At 42.2% G+C, this 25,173-nt stretch overlaps 2 pseudogenes; both read right to left on the bottom strand.

Moving 5' to 3' along the window:
* Positions 1–2,453: 2,453 nt before the first annotated feature.
* LOC123572846 (non-histone chromosomal protein HMG-17 pseudogene) lies at positions 2,454–2,726 on the bottom strand (annotated as a pseudogene).
* Positions 2,727–21,545: 18,819 nt separating this feature from the next.
* On the bottom strand, positions 21,546–22,506 carry LOC102137611 (protein BTG1 pseudogene; annotated as a pseudogene).
* Positions 22,507–25,173: the final 2,667 nt, after the last annotated feature.

Below are 25,173 nucleotides of genomic sequence, written 5' to 3'. Positions count from 1 at the left end.
CTCAACCTTGATTTCCTCTAAAAACCAAATGGGATAAAAACTAAAGACTTCAGGCCTACAGTTTTACTTGTGTATAAATGCCAAGCCTTCCATGGGTTGGCACAGACCGTGATGATGGGACAGCAGCCCCTTGCTGCACAATGAAAAACATTGTTACCATTAAAATCTTGGTCTAAACATTTTTTTACAAAGCCTTTTACTTGCATTGGGTCATTGGAATCCCTCTCAATTTTTTTTTTTTTTTTTTTTTTGAGACGGAGTCTTGCTCTGTGGCCCAGGCTGGAGTGCAGTGGCCGGATCTCAGCTCACTGCAAGCTCCGCCTCCTGGGTTTACGCCATTCTCCTGCCTCAGCCTCCCGAGTTGCTGGGCCTACTGGCGCCCGCCACCACGCCCGGCTAATTTTGTGTATTTTTAGTAGAGATGGGGTTTCACTGTTAGCCAGGATGGTCTGGATCTCCTGACCTCGTGATCTGCCCGCTGTGGCCTCCCAAAGTGCTAAGATTACAGGTGTGAGCCACCGCGCCCGGCCCCTCTCACTTTTTTTTTTTTTTTGTTGTTGTTGTTGTTGTTGTTGTTGTTGTTTTTTTTATTTTAATTTATTTATTTTTATTATACTTTAAGTTGTAGGGTACATGTGCATAACGTGCAGGTTTGTTACATATGTATACTTGTGCCATGTTGCTGTGCTGCACCCAAAGGATTATAAATTATGCTGCTATAAAGACACATGCACACGTATGTTTATTGCAGCACTATTCACAATAGCAAAGACTTGGAATCAACCCAAATGTCCATCAGTGACAGATTGGATTAAGAAAATGTGGCACATATACACCATGGAATACTATGCAGCCATAAAAAAGGATGAGTTTGAGTCCTTTGTAGGGACTTGGATGCAGCTGGAATCCATCATTCTTAGCAAACTATCACAAGAACAGAAAACCAAACACCGCATGTTCTCACTCATAGGTGGGAACTGAACAATGAGATCACTCGGACTCAGGAAGGGGAACATCACACACTGGGGCCTATCATGGGGAGGGGGGAGGGGGGAAGGGATTGCATTGGGAGTTATACCCTCTCACTTTTTAATAGGCCATTTACTCTGGAATAGTGGTCCAAAAATTGGCAGAATATGATATTTAATTGGTGAATTTATTTTAAATGCAGATGACTGGAATCCACTAGAGATACACTGAATGTGAATTGTGGGATGGGAGCAGTCAGGGATCTGTATTTTTTAAAAGCTCTGCAGGTGATTTTGAAGCACACCAAAGTTTCTTTGGTATTGAGGAAAATTTTACTTTTATTTATTTCTTTTATTTTATTTTTTTCCAAGCCAAACCGTATCCAGCTTTATTAAAGATACTTTCCATAAGCAATCGTGGTATTTCAGGCAGGACATGGACAGACAATCGTTAACGGTATACAACAACTTTCAAATTCCCTTCTTCAATGGACTACCAAAAATCAGAAAGCCACTATAAAACCCAATGAAGTCTTCATCTGATGCTCTGAACAGGGTGAGGGTTGACATTTCACATTTAGTTCTTTAACAACTTTTCACAAGCCGACTCTGACTTTCAGGAAGTGAAATGACAATAGAATTTTTCTCAAGATCCACGACCTAGAAACAGAACCACTGTTCTTTTGACAGGTGCCATCTCAGTGGCATTACTGGAAAGTCTAGATTGCCTGACACGCTGGTAACCAATGACTAGGGGTCGGGTCCCAACGGATATCTGGGCTTAAGGGAGTTAAGTCGATGCTGAGAGATGGAAAAGGAGAAGAGGACCTAAAAATGAGTTTGTTTTGCCATATCACAAGGCTTTTGTGCCAAGATGGCCAAGTGTGTCAAAGTCAGGGAATCCCTCCTCCTGGGAGCGAAGAGGAAGTCTCTCAAAACTGGAAGGGAAAGGTGTTTTCCCCACATCAGTCCAGCTCCGGAGACATTCTATTAGTGACATAGGTCCCTTCCCCCAAGAACAACGATGAAGTGTTCTGTGTGCTAACGACATAGCTTAAAAAAAAAAAAAAAAAAAAAGACCGGGCGCGGTGGCTCAAGCCTGTAATCCCAGCACTTTGGGAGGCCGAGACCCGCGGATCACGAGGTCAGGAGATCGAGACCATCCTGGCTAACCCAGTGAAACCCCGTCTCTACTAAAAAAAAAATACAAAAAACTAGCCGGGCGAGGCGGCGGGCGCCTGTAGTCCCAGCTACTCCGGAGGCTGAGGCAGGAGAATGGCGTGAACCCGGGAGGCGGAGCTTGCAGTGAGCTGAGATCCGGCCACTGCACTCCAGCCTGGGCGACAGAGCGAGACTCCGTCTCAAAAAAAAAAAAAAAAAAAAAAAAGGAAAACAAAATTCTGCTTTTTTATAAAGCTTGATAAAAAATAGTATTTCAAACCGTACAGTCACCAGAAGTACACAGTTATCAAAAATGCACGCACTTCACTTGGCCTCTCCAGCACCTTCAGCTTTCTGTGCCTGGTCTGTTTTGGCATCTCCAGTTTCTGCAAGGTTATTCCCCTTCTTGCCAGAATCAGCTTTTCCCTTTTTCCCTCTCGGTACCTTCTCTCCCTTCTTTGCAGGGGCCTTTTCAAGCTTGGACTTTGGTTTTGGAGGAGCAGGTTTAGCAGACAACCTTGCGGATCTTCTCTGTGGTTCGTCCTTCACCTTGGCTTTATCTCCTTTAGCATCCCCTTCAGACTTTCTCTTCCACATGGAGGCGGCGGCGGCGGCGAGGGCGGCGGGACGTAGTAGGCGTCGGGTGCGGGATGCAGGGGCTCGCGGGCTTCGGTGGGTCAGCGGGTCGTTCTCGTCTCTTCTTCTTCACACTGCTCGGGCTCCGGGGAGTTTATAAAGTGAAACTTTTCACATGACAATCTGTAAAACTGGGTTCTAATCCTGGCTGTCTTGTTAAATTGCAATGTGGCCTTGAACAAGTCGCTTGGATAAGCAGCCAAAAAGGAGGAAGGGGTCTCCTATGGAAGGTCCCTGGTTTTTTTGTTTGTTGTTTTTTGGTTTTTTTTTTTCATAGTTGTTCAATTTCTTTAGTTTTCTCAACTGTAAAAAGGAGGACATAACATTATTTACCTTGGGTTTGCTGTAAGGAAATTGCTTGTCACATAATAACAACTCAAAAGTTAACTTGTTAGATTGTATTATTATTATTATCATTATTAATATTGATGCCACAATGATACAGAACTATAATTCAGTGTAATAGACATACTATTTTCCCCCACACAACCAAGAAACAACTGGCCTCATTCATTCATTTAGATAAGTAATTGTTGCTACCCGCTAGGGTCCAGGTACTGCACTAAACTCAGGACACAGGATTGGATACTATGGGGTCTCTGACTTTACAAGACTGATATCCCAGCGGCTGGTGCGGTGGCTCAAGCCTGTAATCCCAGCACATTGGGAGGCTGAGGCGGGCAGATACCTGAGGTTGGGAGTTTGAGACCAGCCTGGCTAACATGGTGAAACCCAGTCTCTACCAAAAATACAAAAATTAGCTGGGCATGGTGGCGGGTGCCTGTAATTCCAGCTACTTGGGAGGCTGAGGCCAGAGCATTGCTTGAACCAGGGAGGCGGAGGTTGCAGTGAGCCGAAATCGCACTACCGCACTCCAGCCTGGGTGACAGAGTAAGACTCTGTCGCAAAAAAAAAGAAAGAAAGAAAAAAGATTATATCCTCCTTGTCAAAAGACATATATAGCTAAATATTGAAGCTGCTACTTTTTCTAAAGAAAGCCACAAGTGTTTGCTGAAAAGCCATTTCACCCACTTCCACAAAGATGATAATAGCTTCTATTAAATAGTTCATCTCTCTTCTTGAGTAGTGTGGCATATATATATTAGACAATATTGTATTTTTGGATAACTCATTGCTGTATGAGTAGCTTAGATAAAATGAGCTAAGAGGGTTCAATTAAGTTCTCATTCCAATGGCACTCACTATCTTTGACTTTTATAAAGGTTTATAATCCTTGTTGCTGTAATTTTAAAGACTTAATAAAAATAGTGTTAATAGCCTTTTCATCATTTAAACAGTCTTCCTTTGAGAATTCCGTTATTGCTTTTGATAAATTCCTTCTAGAAAGCATATGAGGAATGGGAAATGGTTAGATTATCATGAACATGTATAATATGAATGTTTCTTTTGTTAAAAATAGCACTAAGAATATTCAAAGATGTCATGCTTATTGTTCTATAAACTAAAACTTAACGTTTTCTACTAAGTTGAATAAGAATATAGATTGAACATACTTCCTTTTCTTATCAGCTCTCTCCTCCTCAAGTGTGAATTGAAGAAATTTCCCTAGGGGAGGAAAAAAATAGATCTTACCTACATAGAAGTCAAATAATAAGTTTAAAAAATATTTGTAAAACATATGAAAAATAAAATCTAAAAAATACCTAGTTGAAAACTAATTCAGATTTCATGAAACAACATTAATAACAATAACAGATAATGAACAAAATATATTAACAAAATCAAAATGGCTAGCACATTAAAAACATTACCACTAGTTATTTAAGAAATACAGGTTAAAGTGAAATCAATTTTTCTATAAAATTAGTATAATTTTTTTTATAATCCATAGGTTCACAGAGGTAAGTAGAGATTTAAAAATAGCAATATGTAACATTGATAAGGGTGTGATGATACCCTTATTCAATGCAGCCGTGTTTATAAATGATAATTTTTTGAAAGTTTTAGCAATAAAGCATCAGTCTTATTTACTTATCTATTTATTTATTTATTTATTTATTTATTTATTTATTTATTTATGTTTTTGAGACAGGATCTTGCTGTGTTGCCCAGGCTGCTCTTGAACTCCTGGGGTCCAATGATCTTCCTGCTTCGGTCTCCCAAAGTGCTGGGATTACAGGCGTGAGCCACTGTGCCCAGCCAAGCATCAGTCTTTTTTTTTTTTTTTTTTTTTTTTTTGAGACGGAGTCTCGCTCTGTCGCCCAGGCTGGAGTGCAGTGGCCGGATCTCAGCTCACTGCAAGCTCCGCCTCCCGGGTTCCCGCCATTCTCCTGCCTCAGCCTCCCGAGTAGCTGGGACCACAGGCGCCGCCACCTCGCCCGGCTAATTTTTTGTGTTTTTAGTAGAGACGAGGTTTCACCGTGTTAGCCAGGATGGTCTCGATCTCCTGACCTTGTGATCCGCCCGTCTCGGCCTCCCAAAGTGCTGGGATTACAGGCTTGAGCCACCGCGCCCGGCCCAAGCATCAGTCTTAAACCCACATACACTCTTTATCAATCTAGTCTCTGAGGGATGCACATGATAGAAACCTCCACTCCAAACCAGCTTAGGCAAAACAGGGAATTATTTCTTGTGCATTATATCAGGGTAGATTTTGTTACTGAAATTATATTGTTAGGAATCTACCCCTTTTCTTTTCTTTTCTTTCTTTCTTTTTTTTTTTTTTTTTTTTGAGACAGAGTCTTTCTCTGTAGCCCACACTGGAGTGCTATGGCGCAATCTTGGCTCACCGCAAGCTGCGCGTTCTGGGTTCACGCCATTCTCCTGCCTCAGCCTCCCGAGTAGATGGGACTACAGGCACCCGCCACCGCGCCTGGCTAATTTTGTGTATTTTTAGTAGAGACGGAGTTTCACCTTGTTAGCCAGGATGGTTTTGATCTCCTGACCTCGTGATCCGCCCACCTCGGCCTCCTAAAGTGCTGGGATTACAGGCGTGAGCCAACGCGCCCCATCGAATCTGCCCCTTTTCATCTCTAGTTTTCACCTCTCCTCTGTGTTAGCTTCATACCAAGGCAAGCTCTCTCAGTGATTGCTAGAAAGTTGAACTGGTGAACCCAAAATATCGGAGACAGCTCTCAACCAATGTAGAAAGTTTATTTTGCCGAGGTTAAGGAGGTCCTGAGGGTCATGTTCCCAAGGTGGTGGTGGGGGAGACTGCCAGGTCATAGGTAGATAAGAGACAAAAGATTGCATTCTTTTGAGTCTTTGATGAGCCTTTTACTGAATACACAATTTATTCTGGCTCAGTGAGTCTGTATTTTTACATAAACAATAGGGCAGAGGAGGCAATCAGATATGCATTTGTCTCAGGTGAGCAGAGGGAGGATTTTCTGTCCTGCACCTGTGAAGATATGTGGTGGGGGATGCAGGGGTTGGGATGGAGTGAAATTCAACACAACTGATTCAGGGTAAATATTTTGAGGTCATGAGAAATTTCCTTGCGGACAAATTGTGAGGGAGGTATGTAGCTCTTTTATCTTTGTAGTTATCTTATTTAGGAATTAAAATGGGAAGCAGATTTGCCTGATTGTGGTTCCCAGCTTGACTTTTCCCTTAGCTTAGTGATTTCAGGGTCCCAAGATTTATTTTCCTTTCACAGGCTGATATCAGATAGCCAACCCTAATGAAAGGGAATGGCTTTTCCACAGTAGTTCCTAGAAAAGCCCAAGAGTGAGCCTGGTTACCTGAGTTAGGTCTCATATTCAGTCCCAAATCAGTCACTGCAGCCAGGAGGGTAGAATGCCCTGACTGCCCACGCTGGGGTCCTGCACCAGCCTTGAAGGCAGGGAGTCAGCTTTATCCAAGCTCCTTGGGATACAGTGTGATTCTCCGAAGTAAGATGTTACCACCAAAAGAAGGGGAAATGGAAGCGAGTCAGGAAAAATCAACAGATGCTCACTGCACAGTTTCATCCTTAAATAACACTCCTGTAAATCAATATTAAGAAATAATAAATGCGAAGATTAACATCCAAATGTTTAATATAGCTTTGGTTATAATACTTTAAAAACACACACACACAGAACCCCAAAACCTTGACTAATACTGTTGTTTGACAATAGGCAAATTGTAAATTAAGAAGTACACAATGTATTAGGGAGCCATAAAATTATATTTCAAATACCCTTTAGTGCTTATGAGAAAAGTATACTTTATGATATAAAGTCATAAAGGCAGAATGTCATATATACAGTAAGAGCTCACCTATGTAAAAAAAAGTGCAGAAAACAAACCTAGGAAAATCTATTAAAATAATAATTAGTTCTAAGAACTGTTGGACTTATTCATAAAACAGGGTTTTTTTGGAGTGTTATTTGGCAAGAATTTTTATTCTGAATATTATTTCTTTATAATTTCCATATTTTTACATATGTTACAATAAGAAACCGAGAGGTGCGCTGCATTTAAATAGAAATTCTAATAACTTCACTTAAATTATTATGATATTCCAAACATCATTTTAAGGTGCTTTCGGGTACGCTGTCTCATTTAATGTCTCCCATAGTCAGTGGTCAGTTCGATTTGCTCCATGAGGGTATTGTTCTTTTATACGAGCCATAAATAAAAGCTGTTGATTGACACAGTGATTCATTTGTTCATTCATCCAACTACCTAGGAATTGTTGGAGGGATTAAAAACCCCTAAAGGAATTTGCTAAAATTAGGAAGGTAAGAAAGCTTTTAAATTATCTTGGGTCAGTGAACAGGTTTTTGCAGTGATTAGAATATGTTAATTATTCTTTGTTTTAAGTAAATGAAGAGCTAAATGAATGTCAGCAATTCTGTCAATGTCACTGTGTGTGAAGAGGTTATGCTTGTGATAGCATTCTATTGCAATCATAAAAATCATTTAGGAGTGTTTTTTCTGCAAGATTTTAGAAATGTATCCTACAATTAATTTTTAAATATGAATGTCAAATATAATACATACTAAATATATTCGGAGTTAATTAATTTTCTACACATTCACTTATGAATAATTTGTATTCCATCTGCTGGTTGAGGTGGAATTTCTGGTCAAAGGGTATTTGTGACTGCTGCTCCCTGAAACTTCAGCTTCATGAGAGGAAGTAGTGCCTCCAAGCCTCAGAGACAACTGTGGCCAACTCCCACAAAAAAAGAGGGATAGCAGAGATTTTCTGGTCAAGAGTCTATTAGGAGAGAATGTAGAATGACCCTCAAGGCAAGCTGGAGGCAGTGATCTTGGCTATATAAGGCTAACTGGATCAGTATTAGGGTGATGGTCAAGGGAGCCAACACCAACATACATAAGACATTTTCTTTCCTTTTTATTATGACCTAGAATTTTTATTATACATTTGCTGAAATTTGGCCAAACATAGTAGCTCATGCCCCTCTGTAACCCCACCACTTGGGAGGCCGAGGTGGGAGGATCACTTGAGGCCAGGAGTTCAAGACCAGCCTAGGCAAAATAGCAGGATCAAAAAACAAAAAAACAAAAATTAGCTAGACACGGTGGCACACTCCTGTAATCTCAGCTACTCAGGATGCTGAGGCTGGAGGATCACTTGAGCCCAAGAATTTGAGGCTGCAGTGACTTATGATCATGCCAGTGCACTCCAACCTGGTCAATGGAGCAAGTCTCTGTCACTAAAAAGAAAAAAATAAGTAAATAAATGAAATAATTTGTATGGATTTAAATACTAATTTTTATTATTTATCAGTCCTGGGCATGTACAAAAAGAAAAACATAAGCAGAATACATAGGTTAAAATATTACTTAAAACTTTCTCACATTTGAAGTCTAATTCTTTTGAGAGACTCTGAGTTATTGATACCCCAGCTTTTCCTTATAATAATATAATCCTTTGTATAATGAAGAGTATTAGTGATGTGGTATATTTTCAGCTCAATTGTGAAATATATACATAAAAAAAGAGTATGTAACATATCAGTACAGTTGAACAAATAGTTAAATATAAACCCGTATATCAAGAGAATATTATGAGCGCCTCAGAGCCCATGATTTCCTTCCTTCCTTCCTTCCTTCCTTCCTTCCTTCCTTCCTTCCTTCCTTCCTTCCTTCCTTCCTTCCTTCCTTCCTTCCTTCCTTCCTTCCTTCCTTCCTTCCTTCCCTTCTTTCCTTCTTTCCTTTCCTTCCTTCCTTCGAGATGAAGTCTCACTCTGTCACCCAGGCTGGAGTACAGTGGCACGATCTTGGCTCACTGCAACCTCTGCCTCCCAGGTTCAAGCAATTCTCCTGCCTCAGCCTCCTGAGTAGCCGGGATTACAGGCATGCACCACCATGCCTGGCTCATTTTTTAATTTTTCGTAGACACGGGATTTCACTATGTTGTCCAGGCTGGTCTCGAACTCCTGACCTCAAGTGATCCACCCGCTTTGGCCTCCCAAAGTGCTGGGACTACAGGCATGAGCCACCACTCCTGGCCCCGTAATGCCCTATCTTTTCCCTTTATAATAACTACAGTCTGTTTTTATAATTATTTCTTTGCTTTTTTTCTATAGTTTTATCAAGTATATTTGCATCTAAAAACAAAGATTTGTCTCTGTTCCCTACCTTTCCCTTTCTATGTCACAGTGGGCTCTGAATTAGAAAAGTACCTGTGCTTCATCCCATGACAGGTAGATAATGTTGAATGCAGTCATAAAGTCAAGCCCATCCAGAGTTGGTGGGGGATTCCTACCAGGAATGACTCCTACCATCAACGACTCCTACTAGGTCATTGATGTATGTAATGGGTTCTTCCCAAACTTGAAACCAGGAGCTAGTCTATCCATTCAATCTCCTGGTTAGCAGTCAGAGCTATAAAGTCATGTAGGCCACCAATGTGACCTCTGATGGGGTTGTCAATAGTAACCACTGAAGACTTTTTTTTTTTTTTTTTTTTTTTTCCGGTACAGAGATACAGCCAGTTTTGTGCTGCAGTGGCTTAGGGTAGTTTTTGAGCAGGTCAGAGGAGAGGCAACGCTGGCTTCTTCTTTTCCCTACATAATGCAAAGCAAGAAGGTGATAGATGCTACCTGTCTCTAGGACCAGAGCTTATTGTGTCCAGATAACTTAATACTCATTATATCTGCCATTCATTGAATTCCAAATACTGTTCTTAATGATTCATGCACAATAGTTTACTTAGCACCTCACTAAACCATACAGGGTAGTTACTGTTATACAGATGAAAATATATATATATTTTTAACAAATGAAGGAACTAATGCCTTCATAATTACTTGCCCAGGATTCCACAGCTAATAAATGTACTTGAATTTATGCTTTGAACTCCAATGTGGCTTCTACAATTCTGAAGGTACGCAGACAAGTTATACTTGGTAGTAGCAGGTTTTCATTTCTGTCTTTACAAAAAATGCATGATTTTATACTGTACCTGAAAAAATTTCTTTAAAAGCTGACCTCATGTATTTTCTTAAAAGTTTTATTGTGTAGGCGGGGCGCAGTGGCTCACACCTGTAATTCTAGGACTTTGGGAGGCCAACGAGGGGGGGACCGCCTGAGGGCAGGAGTTCAAGACAAGCCTGGCCAACAAAGCAAAACCCTGTTTCCACTAAAAATACAAAAATTAGCTGGGCGTGGTGGCACACATCTGTAATCCCAGCTACTCGTAAGGCTGAGGCAGGAGAATTGCTTGAACCTGGGAGGCAGAGGTTGCAGTGAGCTGAGATCGTGCCACTGTACTCCAGCCTGGGCAACAATACTGAGATTTCGTCTCAAAAAAAAAAAAAAAAAGTTCTATTGTGTCTCCAACAGATTTTTGTTCTTGGAAGCTGAGTAGATAGAAGATAGCCTATCGAATACAGTACTCCAATCCCCACGCCACCCTCCACATATTTATAGTAGGGATTGGGGAATTCTGTCCTTTAAGCTGCATTTGCAATGCTTACCAATAGAGGGAGGGATCAGACCGTGGAGAAGAGCAGTAAAAACCAGGCTAAGGAACTCTTTGGTTACTTCATGATCTTTGGCAACTGGAAGTAGATTGAGCATGAACCCCGTGAACTCTTTGTTAATGAAAGCAGACATCTTCTTGTTATCTGGAAGAGAGGAGTTTGCAACCCCAGTGAGGGGAAGTGTCAGTTTGTAGGGACTTGAAGTGAAAAAACCTAACTTGCTTAGTGTTCTATAGCCAAGTTTCTCTTTTTCTGTTTTTGTTTTTTGAGACAGGGTCTCACTCTGTTGCCCAAGCTGAAATGTAGTGGCATGATGACAGCTTACTGCAGCCTCAACATCCTGGGATCAAATGATCCTCCTACCTTAGCCTCCTAAGTAGCTAGGACCACAGGCCTGTGCCACCTCACCCAGCTACTTTAAAAATGTTTCATAGACAGGGTTTCCCTATGTTGTCCATGCTGGTCTTGAACTCCTAGGCTTAAGCAATACTTCCACCTTGGCCTCCCAAAGTTGTGAGATTGTAGGTATGAACTGCAGTGCCTGGCTGAGCCAGGTTCTCAACTTCAGCACTATTGGCTTTTTAGACCAAATAATCCCTTGTTCTTAGGGGCCGTCTTGTGCATTTTAATGTGTTTAGCAACATCCCTGGCCTTTCCCAACTAAACATTAGTAGCACCCTCCTTCCTGCCCCAGCTGTGACCATCAAAAACATTTCCGGGCATTGCTAAATGTCCTCATGGGAGCAAAATTGCCACTGATTGAAAACCACTATCCTAGAGATCTGAGATCTCCTGAAGACCTAGAAGATAAGCAAAGATATTCTCTTCCTGGTGACTGGGGAATCTAGGGCTCTTATTGTTCTGGGATTCTACCATTCAAAGGTATGCATGCAATGAATGGAGTTAGGCACAGTCCATAAACGTATGAACAAAGGTCATAAAAGTATGAACAAAGGGCAACCAGTATCTTAACACCAGGCAGAGTGATAAAAGCAGCAGCAGCTTGAAACTTTACGAGTGGGGAGAGAAGAATGGAAACTGGATCAAAAGGGAGGAAGCAGAGATGATCTCTGACAAGATGGGGTGATCAGGCTCAAGAAGCAAAGCCCCCCACAAGGGAAGAACTCTTATATCTGTATGGATGGGAAGAAGCTGTGAAATTACTTTAGCCGATTCAAACACTTCTCTCTCAACTTTCATCTTCCAGTATTTGCTGTCTCACTTACTAGTTTTGTTGCTCCTTAGCCACTCATTTTAGAAACCTTGGAGTCATTTTTTTTGTAGTGACTCTCTTCAGAAAGGAAGGGATTTTTAATTTATTTTTATTTTTTATTTTTTTAAGACGGAATTTCGCTCCTGTGGCCTAAGCTCTGGAGTGCAATGGCATGATCTCAGCTCACCGCAACCTCCAGCTCTCAGGTTCAAGCGATTCTCCTGCCTCAGCCTCCCGAGTAGCTGAGATTACAGGCATGCGCCACCATGCCTGACTAATTTTTGTGTTTTTATTTATTTTTATTTTTATTTTATTTTTTTATTTTTTTTTAAGACACAGTTTCACTCTTGTTGCCTAGGCTGGAGTGCAATGGCATGATCTGGGCTCACCGCAATCTCCGCCTCCCAGGTTCAAGCGATTCTCCTGCCTCAGCCTCCCTAGTAGCTGGGATTATAGGCATGTGCCACCATGCCTGGCCAATTTTGTATTTTTAGTAAAGACAGGGTTTCTCCATGTTGGTCAGGCTGGACTCGGACTCCCGACCTCAGGTGATCTGCCTGCCTTGGCCCCACAAAGTGCTGGGATTACAGGTGGGAGCCCCCGTGCCCGGTCATTTTTGTATTTTTAGTAGAGACTGGGTTTCACCATGTTGGCCGGGCTGGTCTCAAACTCCCAACCTCAGGTCATCCGCTCGCCTTGCCCTCCCAAAGTGCTAGGATTACAGGCATGAGCCACCACGCCCAGCCTAAAGGAAGGGATTTAAATATGAATTTTCTTGTCTAATAGGAACTTCCATGCCCATAATGGAACCTAGGTTACTTTGAGGGTTGTAAGGAACATTTTTCGTTGCATGTTCCAGCAGACTGGCAACAACTTCCTTCCTTGCAAGCATGCTAGCTACCACAACCTAAAATATGTTTAATCAAGAGAGAAGACTCAAACTAATCCTAGATAAGAGGAAAACAAACAAACAAACAAACTAATAATATACAACTTGTAAAGCACATGGATTCACAGACCCATATATTTTGTAATGCTATGCAGAGTCTCTGATACTGCCAGGAACTCTGTATTTGGTAAAGGCAATAGTCATGGGTCCAGGGTCTTAACACCAACAGGTAGGTCACTGGTTAGTGCTCCTGATAGGCTCAGATCCACCCTTTAATGCAGCTGGGACTCAGTCTAAGTTATCCATTCACATCTTCAGAGGCCGTTTGCAGAAAGGATAGTATATGGATCCATCTCACCTGTGATGGTTAATAGTGAATTTCAACTTGTTTGGATTAAAGGATGCAAAGTATTGTTCCTAGGCGTGTCTGTGAGGGTGTTTCTCTGTAGGCTGAGAAAGGCAGACCCACCTTCAATTTGGGTGGGTACAATCTAATCAGCTGCCAGCACAGCCAGAATAAAAGCAGGCAGAAGAACGTGGAAAGATTAGATTGGTTTAGTCTTCCGGCTTACATCTTTCTCCCATGTTGGATGCTTCCTACCCTCCAATATTAGACTCCAAGTTCTTCAGCTTTGGGACTTGGACTGCCTTCCTTGCTCCTTGGCTTGCAGATAGCCTATTGTGGGACCTCACCTTGTTATTGTGTGAGTCAATACTCCTTAATAAACTCCCCTTTATATATACATCTATTCTATTAGTTCCTCCCCTCTAGAGAATCCTGATATACCACCCAGTGATCAGCTCTTTTGTTAAAGTATGGCTTCTAATACTAAATCACTAAAAACCATTAGATTATCACATTCAAGGGCATCTGGCTTAAACATTGTTGCATTGTTTACTGGAGTGGGCCATAATAAGCAGGACTCAATAAATGTTAATTAACTGAGTGCATGGATAATTAAATGAGTAAATGCATGGCTACACTCAGAGCTTAGAATAGTCTAATATTAACATTTGTCCTCAAACGTGGAAACACTTCTACTTTTTCTGAGCATTAGCTCTAGAATCCAAGGACATTTTAATTAGAGGATGGCATGGTCTTCTGCTGAGATTCTTTTTATCAACTGAAGCACCCATTCTGCAAAGACTCTTGAGTGTTAGCTAGTAACAACTCAAAGTTTTCCCTCTCTCTTTACGGAGAATTTCCCTAGGTCACATAGCAGCCAGGAGCTACTTCCTCTACCTTGAAAGCTACACTGCCTTAACCTTGGCCAATGGCTGACTGGTGTGGGAATCCAAAAGCCCTCCTCCTTGCCTCAAGGCAACTCAAATCTGTGTTGTAATTCACGTCCCAGATCTTCTCCAGTGAAACAAACTAAAGCTTCTGTTCAGCTGACACCACACTCTTTCTAAGCTTTATTTTCTCCTGCTTTATTCCTCTTCCTTCACTCCTCTTCTTCTGAAAAGACCCTCCAATGAAACATTTGAACAAGGCTGTGGATACATGAGGGAATCTTCTAAGTTGAGTGCTATGCAGGCAAGTTAAAAAAAATGCCTTAAGCTCTCAACATCCATGAAATATCATTTTACATACATTTTAAGAACAATGTGATTGTTAAAGATAATTATTACTGAGATCTCTGTATTTTACAAAATCAACTCTATATAGGTTTTTTTTTTTTTTTTTTTTTTTTTTTGAGACGGAGTCTAGCTTTGTGGTCCAGGCTGGAGTGCAGTGGTTGGATCTCAGCTCACTGCAAGCTCCGCCTCCCGGGTTTACGCCATTCTCCTGCCTCAGCCTCCCGAGTAGCTGGGACTACAGGCACCCGCCACCTCGCCCGGCTAGTTTTTTGTATTTTTTAGTAGAGACGGGGTTTCACCGTGTTAGCCAGGATGGTCTCGATCTCCTGACCTCGTGATCCACCCCCGTCTCGGCCTCCCAAAGTGCTGGGATTACAGGCTTGAGCCACCGCGCCTGGCCATTCAACTCTATATAAATGTACTAAACTAACTACTGAGTACTATGCTCAGTACCTTGGTGACAGGATCATTCATACTCCAAACCTCAGCATCACACAATATACCCAGGTATAATCTTAGAGGGTACACAAATCTGCACGTGTATCCTCTAAGTCTAAAATAAAAGTTGAAAAAAATGTACTGAGTTTTCTCGCTGGGGTTAAGTGAGTTAGTAAGACAAGCTCCCTTCTTGTCTGGGCACGGTGACTCACGCTTATAATCCCAGCACTTTGGGAGGCCGAGGCGAGTAGATCATCTCAGGTCAGAAGTTCAAGACCAGCCTGGTCAACATGGTGAAACCTTATCTTTACTGAAAATACAAAAATTACCTGGGCATGGTGTCACATGCCTGTAATCCCAGCTACTAGCGAGGCTGAGGCAGGAGAATCACTTGAACCTGGAAGGCAGAGGTTGCACTGAGCCATGATCCTGCCACTGCACTCTAGGCTGGGTGACACAGTGAGACTCTGCCTCAAAAAAAAAAAAAAAAAGAAAAAGAAAAAAGACCCCTTCTTCAAAGAGGTTAGGAAGGGATTCGGGCAAGTAAACAATGGGGCTGTGCTAGTGTGGTAACCGAGCTGTGGAGCCGGAGAGAAGCAGTTATTAATCTCATCTGCCGGAATGGGGGAAGATTCTCAGGGATGGTAACATTTCAGATGGTTCTTAAAGGGCGACTAGAATTCCGACAGGTAGAAAACGGGGAAAGGAAAGTTTGGGGCACAGAAAGCCTTCTCATGTGGCTAAAGTAGTTGCTTCTCAGGAATAGAGGCCAGAAGCATGAGCATTTGGATAGGATTACTGTGAAGGGCCTGGGATGCCATACACAACTTTGTTTTTGTTTTGTTTTGTTTTTTTGGAGATGCGGTCTCACTCTGTTGCCCAGGCTGGAGTACAGTGGCATGATCACAGCTCATTGCAGCCTCGACCTCCCAGGCTCAAGAAATCCTCTAATCTCAGCCTCCCGAGTAGCTGGGACTACAGACATGTGCCACCAAGCCTGTCAATTTTTTTGGATTTTTATATAGAGTGAGACCTCACTATGTTGCCCAGGCTAGTCTTGAACTCCTGGGCTCAAGCGAACTCCTTCCTCAGCTTCCCAAAGTGCTAGGATTACATGTGTGAACCATCATTCCTGGCCCATACACAATTTTTTGTCTTGTAATTATAATGCCTCTCTGTCCCTCCCCCTGATTTTCACTTCCGTATAAATTGCTTTATTCATCTTTCATTCTCATAAACTAATTTCAGTTCATGTTATAAAGCATTCAGCATGATGCTGTACCCTACCATGCTGAAATGCTTTGTAATATGAACAAAATTAGACAGGGGAAAGAGGAGAAGAAACCTGCAATTTTCATCTTCATCTTCTTTCTTGGGCATTAATGGAGAGAAGAAGAAACAAAATTGGTAGAAAAACTGTAACTTCTATAAAAAGATGAAACTCAGTCCCTCAACAAAGGAGAAAATAAACTAACATACTGAGCATCTTCTACTACTACTAAATATATAACACACTTTAGAATCAATTTGTTTAATTCTCACTAATTACTCCATGGGGTGTGTAACTGTGATTATCTCAAGTATGAAGATAAGAAACCTTAAGCACAGGAATCCAGTCCATGGCCAAGGCCACACAGCTGCTGTGAGGTGGCACACTCTCTCTCTCCGGACTTTGCCTCTGTGCGGCAGCTTTCTAGGAAGCACTAACTGTGCACGCCAGGGGCCAGAAACACAGCATCTAAGAATTGGGTACTGAAATCCTGGGTGTTCCTTTTGTAAATCATTGAGGAAATAAAAGAGGGAGGAAAGCAAAATAGAAAGAGGATTATTTAACCTGAGAGAGATGACTGAAAAAAAGGGAAAGGGTATTAGAGATAGGAAAGAGAGAAATGTTAAAAAGAAAAAATAAAGATATGCTTTAAAAACATTAGATTGGCCGGGCACGGTGGCTCACGCCTGTAATTCCAGCACTTTGGGAGGCCGAGGCAGGCAGATCACAAGGTCAGGAGATCGAGACCATCCTGGCTAACAAGGTGAAAGCCAGTCTCTATTAAAAAAAAAAAAAAAAAAAATTAGCTAGGCGTGGTTGTGCGTGCCTGTAGTCCCAGCTACTTGGAGGCTGAGACAGTAGAATGCTGTGAACCCAGGACGCGAGGCTTGCAGTGAGCAAGATCATGCCACTGCACTCCAGCCTGGGTGACACAGCAAGACTCCATCTTAAAAAAAAAAAAAAAAAACCAAAAAACTAAAAACAAAAAAACAAAAAAAAATTAGATTGATTATAAATTATTATTTCCACTAATAAGATATATAAGATACAAGTGTTAATTTTCTCAATATCTAATGGGAAAAAAACAGGAAAACTTTGGTAGTTTTAAGTATATATATATGCATGTATATACGTATACACACATTCAAGTAGACATATACACACAAATGTATATATACACACATGTGCATATATATACTATATGTCTTCTTTTTGTTATTTTCATATATAGGTATATATACCTAATATAGGGGTGTGTGTGTATATATGTATATACATACATATATATACACACAAACACACACTCAAAACTACCAAATGTTTCCCTGTTTCTTCCATTAAAAAATGTGTGTACGTGAGTATTTTCTTAAGCTGGTAAGGCAGACTTTATTCAACGAGGCCATGGTGCTAGGTATGGGCCCACTACAACTCAGTCTTGCAGTGGGAGATAGAGAATGGACTCAACTCCCAGTATATTTTGATCTTTGTTTTACTTAGGTTTAAATTATGAAGTGGAACTCAAGAAAAAGAAGACTTTGAAAGGAATGGTTATAATCTTTTGTACCAGTGTAAATGCCTTTAAATATTCACCATGTAAAATGCTTTAAAAATATTCCCAATAAAGTATGATTCACATTTCAAGTCTATTAAAATTACTTATTTTTCTTAAATATATGGAATTATTTTGAAATGTTTTCCTCCATATGTATAATAATTATAATTTATTTCGTAAAACACAGTGTTATTTTCCCTGTGGATTAGTACTGCTAGGTTAGACTTGGCTCTAGAATGCAAAAGGAAATATTAGATTTCAGACAATCGGGGAATTTTCTGCCCATGCACGGTAGATAAACACATATTATACTATTAAGATATATTGTATTTCTTCTTTCTTCCACTTGGGAAAACAAAGCCTATAAATCCTATTTATACTGTTAGCAATGGGGTCTTTGTTTAGTGAACCTTATAGAGCATCAGGTGTTTTTTCTCCTTGGGTCCTTAAACTGAAACTTAATTGTCCCATGTCACATCTGTTCACATCAATCAAGTTACATTATTTTCTCTACAATGTGTTCTTTGCGTTAATATGATTGATGTGACTAAATGTGATGGATCAAAAAGGTCTGTTAGGCACTACAGAAAATTTCAGAATCTCAGGTCTGCAGGCCAACGAATCTCTTTCTATGCATAATTTGGTGTAGAGTTAAATTTAGAAGAGCAATACAGTTCACCGGATTAAGAATTTTTGACACTGATTCTTGACAGGCTCCTTTTTGATGATAAAGAGAAAGTATGAGTAATTTCCTAGGGCAGAGTTAAAGTTTGGGAGTCATTACCCTGCTGTAAATCAGATAAATTCAGGAAGGAATTAGAGTGGAAAGGGATTTGCCGTTGGAAGACTGGGTTTGGAATCCCAGCTCCTCATATTCCAGTAATGGGGCCTTGCAGAAATTGCTTGAATTCTTGGAACCACGGTTTCTCATCTGTATCATCTATCACATGAAGTACTGTGAGAATACCAGGAAGGAATATAACTAAAGGAAAGTTATAAATTACAAAGTATTATGACAAGACTCCACAGTTTTCTTGAGAGCTTAGACTGAATAGGAAACAAATTAATTATTTAAAAACCCACAGAAAGAATAGTGCTTAAAATAATTAGGTCTTTGATACCCAGGAGCACCACAAATTGTGAAAGGTCAAGTGATGGGTGGAGTAGAATGCCTCCTGTTCAGCATCCTTGCACATCTCTAATAGTTACCCTTCTCTTTTAACCATCATAGATTCTAACGTCAAAAGTCTGAGTGGTCATTCTTGTTGAAAATATTCTCGGCCGGGCGCGGTGGCTCAAGCCTGTAATCCTAGCACTTTGGGAGGCAGAGACGGGCGGATCACGAGGTCAGGAGATCGAGACCATCCTGGCTAACACGGTGAAACCCCGTCTCTACTAAAAAATACAAAAAGCTAGCCAGGCGAGGTGGCGGGCGCCTGTAGTCCCAGCTACTTCGGAGGCTGAGGCAGGAGAATGGCGTAAACCCAGGAGGCAGTGCTTGCAGTGAGCTGAGATCTGGCCACTGCACTGCAGCCCCGGCGACAGAGCGAGACTCCGTCTCAAAAAAAAAAAAAAAAAAAAGAAAAAAAAAGAAAAGAAAATATTCTATTATCAGCTGATACATTCTCAACTTGTATTTTCACCAGAGTTTTACTGTAATTATAAATTTAAAAATGGGGAAGCTGTATCAGTGTTCTCAGAACTGTCCAAGTGGCATCATGGTTTGGAATTTTCTTCTTTCTACGTTCTATTCTTGCCAAAGACATCTGTTCAGAATCTACAAGTGACTGTGAGTTCCTCTTTGATTTGTTTTTATAGATGGCCTGATATAAAGTAACTTGTAAGTTTTTTTATCTGTAACTTTAAACAAACTTTAAGCTAATTGTATCATCAGACACATGGTCTTAAGCAGAATGAAGAGCTGTATCATTATGTAGAAGTTGGAGTAGGAAAAGAAAGGCAGTGGCTGGAGAGTGAAGGTGCAGGAAAAAGAGCCTTTGCTGAGGGATCAAGATACTCGTATTTGGCAAAGAGGACCTGCTTTTTACTAAGGTCAACTGTAGTTGAAATCATCATTCTATTTTCAGCTTTAACCTTGGCAAAGACATTTAAGCCCTCTGTGCTTCAGTCTTCTCATGAATAAAATTGTCGCTTCTGTAGCTAAACTTCTGCATTGTGAGGTTGCCAATGGACTACAACAACTCAAATGTGCTTCTTTATGTCTCTAGGTAGTCAGAAAAAAATATATAAACCAGTTATAGCCCAAGTCAGCATGAAGCAGTAGGATCCAAACATTTAATTTTTCTCTTTAGGTAACTTCGTTTATCTTGTATTTCTCAGGTTCTTTTGGGATTCTGCTTCCCTTCCGGGTTCCTCCCCAAGTAGCATCTTCTGGAAGAATAGTGGAGTTCCTGGACCGCTAGAAGCATCTTTTGCAGTGTGCTAAAGTTATTAGTTGGGGTTATTGAGAGAATTAAGGGAAATGTGTCTCCTTGGCCCTAGCCTGGTCCTTGTGGTTGGGGGGTGCACTGGCTGGTTTATTTCATTCATGAACTGTTTCCGTTGATGGTATTTATTACTGACAATTATGGCAATGAGCTTGTGTTCTCTTTGTCCTCAGCTCACTGAGGTCTTTGTACTCTCTTTCCATTGATTTGGCTCCACCTTGTTACCCCTTAGGAGTGTCTGAACTCCTTAACTCCAATTAGAGTGTTCTGCCCTTCAAACCCCAGTTCTAAGAACTCTCATCCTAATTACAGCAGCTACTTCTGACAAGCTCTCAGGTAGAACTCAGAGTTGCTATTAAATTTACTTGACATGCTTCTCTCTCCAGTTCTGACAGGTAGTCTCTTTCCAAAGTCCCAAAGATAGAGAAGGGGCCAGATCTCCTCATTTGGAGTTTACCCAATATACCTGTGTTCTTTGGAAAGAAGACTGGAGAAGGTCTATCGGATCCATGTGTCACACTTCCCATACTTCCTTTCTCCCTTTTCTTTCTTCTCTCTACCTTCCTTCCTCTACCCCTCTCACTCAAAAGGAAGAGCTTTTATTTCCTATACATCGTATTCTTCTTTTCTCCATAGAGCTATAAGACTTTTCTACCTCTTACAAATAGGAGTATCTTTTTGCTCTATAGGAGAAATTCTATGATCTGATCTATCATGTTGTATGGTTTGGGTTATGAAAAGTGAGTCTAATCTTTGTTAGAGCAAATAATTATTTATTTTACTTTGATCATTTAAATTAAAATAAGGGCTAAACCATATAGTAAAATATGAGAACCTTCTCTCTTTTTTTTTAAAATGCCAAGATAACAATTTATTATAGAGAGAAGAAAAATTTCTCATCCGAAATATAGAAATCTGTACAACTTTGCCACAATCAATATACATGAACTGTATAAATTTATACCAGTTCATAATTTACCAAATAAAAGATGACTAACAAAGTTCATAAAAAAGATGGTGGTTTGTGGAAAAGACTTTTACCCAATTAAGTACAAGGAAAGTTACAAACCAGACCTCCACTTTCTAAAAATAAAGAGGTTTACTCAGTCTTAGAAAACTACAAGCTAGCAAATGTACAGAGAGCTGGCTGGTGCTAACACCACAGTTGAGACAGTGTCTTTTTAAGGGTCTTTTAAAAGCCTGTTGCCATGGCAGATTCTGGTCACTTGCTACTTTCAAGGACAAAAACACAATACAAGGTCTGACCATTTCCCCAGGTCATGCTTACTAGTTTGTTTTTATGTACATTTATACATATTTAAGTGCTAGGTAAAAGTCTTGTCGTAAAATTTCCGGTACTACCATGTTTAAAACGTTCAGCTTTCCTATTGAGCTGCCAAAAAGGTTAACAGTAGCAATTTAAGTGTAATAGTGCAAATTCCTCTGCGAGATTTACTGCAGAGAAAGGTTCTTTGAAATACAGATTTTCTTTAAAGGGACTGATGTAAAAAATCAGGTATGTCTGGGAGAAACTGAAACCAACCTAGGACTTCTCTCCCTAGCAAATAAAGTGATCATTTACTTGGACTCACAGGCTATTAAAATTAATCGTTGAAAGGTACTGTCCAAACTATGGCACTGTCGCTTAAAAAAATTTTTTTTTACCACTCTATCTTGTGCCAGATCTTCATAGCTGTGACATGGTTTAAATTCCATAATCCATCCCCAAGAGGAGCCCACCCAAAGCAAAAATCAAATTTATCCATTATTGTAAGATGATCCATCCACAGACTATATCTTAACCTGATACAGTCATCATATTGTAGTTTTTGGAAGCCCTCGTTCTGCCCAAGAGAAGTTCCTCCTCACAGCTGATTCGGCTGTCTACCATTTGCACGTTGGTGCTGTTTTGAGTGCTACCTCCTGCTGGTGAGGCTTCATACAGCACACAGATGGAGCCATCCTCTCCAATTCTGTAGGACACTTCGCAGGGGTCAACCCGGAGTGCGAGCTCACTTGGGAGAAGCCTGAACAGCTCCTGACTGCTCGGTCCAATCCGCTGTGCTGCCTGTCCAATCAGAGGATCCATTTTATGGTTGATGCGAATACAAGGGTAACCTGATTCCTTGTATGGCTTTTCTGGGAACCAGTGATGTTTATAATGTTCTGCCAGCAGCTCCTGCAGGCTCTGGCTGAAGGTCTGCAGCTGTCGCTCGCTCGTGAGCCCCTTGGTGCGGAGGAACTTGGAGATGAAGGACACAGCGGCGGCGATCTCGCCTATCATGGCGGCGGCCCGGGGTAGAAGGGATGCATGGGGACGGCGTGCGGGGGCGGCCGGGGGCGGCCGGGGCTCGGCAGCGCGGCCCCGAAGGCGGAGCGGACACCCCGGGCTTCCTCTCCGGGCAGAAGGCTGAGAGGAAGAGAGGGCGTGAGGGGCGGACGGCTACTTTTTTTTTTTTCTTTAGACTAAAAAAGTTATTTTCAAGACAAGAGGCGGCAGGAGAGGAAGAGACGAGCCATGGCGGCCTGGTCACATCGCTTGGACCTCCCCAGCCGCCTCCGCCTCCAGCTCCCCAGCATCCGAATATCCCAACAGTTGCATTTCCAGCTCCAAGGGGCGGCCATTTCCAGCTCCGAGGGGCGACTCTTTCTTTTCTTTTTATTTTTTTCAAGATGGAGTCTTGCTCTGTCACTCAGGCTGGAGTGCAATGGCTCGATCTCAGCTCACTGCAACCTCCACCTCCTGGGTTCAAGTGATTCTCCTGCCTCAGCCTCCCAAGTAGCTGGGATTACAGGCATGCACCACCACGCCCAACCGAGAACCTTCTCTTTCTTATTTTATTTTTATTAGAGACAGGGTTTCACCATGTTGGCCAGGCTGGTTGCGAACTCCTGACCTTGTGATCCACCCACCTCAGCCTCCCAAAGTCCTGGGATTACAGGCGTGAGCCACCGTGCCTGGCTGAGAACCTTCTTTTTCTTACACAAATTTTGTTCCTTGCTATTAATCATTTTGCTTTATTGTTTTTCTTAGATTTCTAGGTATTTCTTTGTAATTCAACCAAATATCTCACCAGGAAAAATGAAACCATTTTAAGAATTTACAACAAAGCTCTTCCTCCTCCTCTAGCTGTGTGAAGTGCTGGCTCCCCCTTCACCTTCTGCCATGATTTTAAGTTTACTGAGGCCTCCCCAGAAGCCAAGCAAAAGCAGAAGCCACTACGCTTCTTGTACAGCCGGCAGACCCAACAATAAAACCCTTGCTCCAAAAAGCATCCAGAAGGAACCATCCTTCATTTTATAGTCCGGTGAGTCCTGTTTCATCCTTCTGACCTGCGGAACTGTAAGGAAGCATGTGGTGGTGTTTCAAGCCACTAACTAATGTTGGGGTAATATGTTACAGAAGCAATGGGAAAAATAGTACAGCCCTGGGAATTAGTGTGAAGTAGCATCTCCTTTACAGTTTTGATCTGCATTTGTCAAATGACTAATGATGTTGAGCATCTTCTCATGTGCTCTTCGGCCATTTGTTTTTTGTTTTTTGTGTTTTTTTTTTGAGACAGAGTCTCGCTTTGTCGCCCGGGCTGGAGTGCAGTGGCCAGATCTCAGCTCACTGCAAGCTCTGCCTCCCGGGTTTACGCCATTCTCCTGCCTCAGCTTTCCGAGTAGCTGGGACTACAGGCGCCCGCCACCTCTCTTTGGCCATTTGTGTACCATCTGGGAGCAAAGTCTAGCAGGTGACAGACCATGCTGTGGTGTTTGCACCTCATTCTACAGCAATGGAAGGGAAACATGGCCATTCAGACTGTGGAGGAACTGGACATAGAGGCATCTAGAAGCACTGTGTGGGGGCCTGTGGTGGGGAGAGAGAGAGGCAGGAGGTCAGGAGGGTTCAGTGACCAGAGAAAAGGTGAGGCTCCAGGAATGAACAGGGTTAGGATGGAGAAAAGGGCTCCAAGGTGAGCTCTGCTTAGGAGAAGGAGGGACAAGAATTAGTGACCTATGGGATCTGGAGAAGGGAGGAGGAAGCTCACGATGGAGAACCACACCCTTGTTATGACTTTAAAGACGGGGTCACTGTGTCATCAGTGGGATGGGGATCCCAGAGAGAAAGTTGTTTGGGGGTGGGTAGATGGTTGGTTCAACTTTGGCCATGTTGAGTGGAGCAATCCTAGGAGCCATCTAGGGAGAGGTGTCTAGTGGGATGTTGGAGGGTGAGACTTCCATGACACTCATCTGGAAGATGGCCCATGACAGTGTTTACAGCTTCCACACCTGCTGCTGCCCTTGCTGCATTCCTACTGCAGGACCTCATAATAAGCGAAGGGCCCACGGCCTGTCACTGTGGCCAGATCAGGGTATAGAGAGCAGCAAACTCACCTTCCTGTGCCCTGCTAAGGGGCTGGAGGGGACTGAGGTGGAGAGAGCAGGCCTAACCTCCAAGACCTCCATGATGAGAGCTGGACTCTCGCCCAGAGTTGGGGACGGACAACAACTGGCCCATGCAGAATTCTCATCACAACTCAACTGCTGGCCTCAGGCCCTTGTAACTGGTTCAGGTCCCTCCAGCACTAGGAATCGAATTCAGCATCATGTCCCTGCCTGCCCCACACCTCCTGCTTTGGTCCTGGGGCAGCACTCACCTGAGGAAGATGAGGCAGAGACAGAGAAACAAGATCTTCACAGCTGCCTCCCTGACGGCCAAAATAAACACCTCCACCATGAGCCCTGGTTTTACTGGGAAAAATGGGACAAGGAAGATTCACCTGCTAAACCACAATTCCTTGTTTTTCCTGTTCCTGTCAGACTTGGACATTTGTTCTTCAGATCCTTCCTGAATTCCTGGATGGAAGAACGTGTCAGTCCAGGCCTCACCTCAACCCCTCCCAAGACTGACCAGCAGTAAACAGAGGGCTCTGGCCTCAGTGTCAGTCCAGGCCTCAAAGCTGACTTTGCATCTGGGCTGAGCGCACTCCTATTCCCTTGGGTGACCCCAGGGGGCCACTTGCTTAGCTACCTGGGAGCTGCAGGTTGTGAGAGGCTGCGGTCTGGTGTGCAGCCCCTTGACACTCACTCTGCAGGGAGAGCGTCAAGGAGCTCTGCTGTTCCCAGAG

Source organism: Macaca fascicularis, chromosome 4 (assembly GCF_037993035.2).
Source record: "Macaca fascicularis isolate 582-1 chromosome 4, T2T-MFA8v1.1".
Classification (NCBI taxonomy): domain Eukaryota; kingdom Metazoa; phylum Chordata; class Mammalia; order Primates; family Cercopithecidae; genus Macaca; species Macaca fascicularis.
Note: the sequence above shows the minus strand (reverse complement) of the source record. Positions and strands in the feature narration are given on the sequence as shown.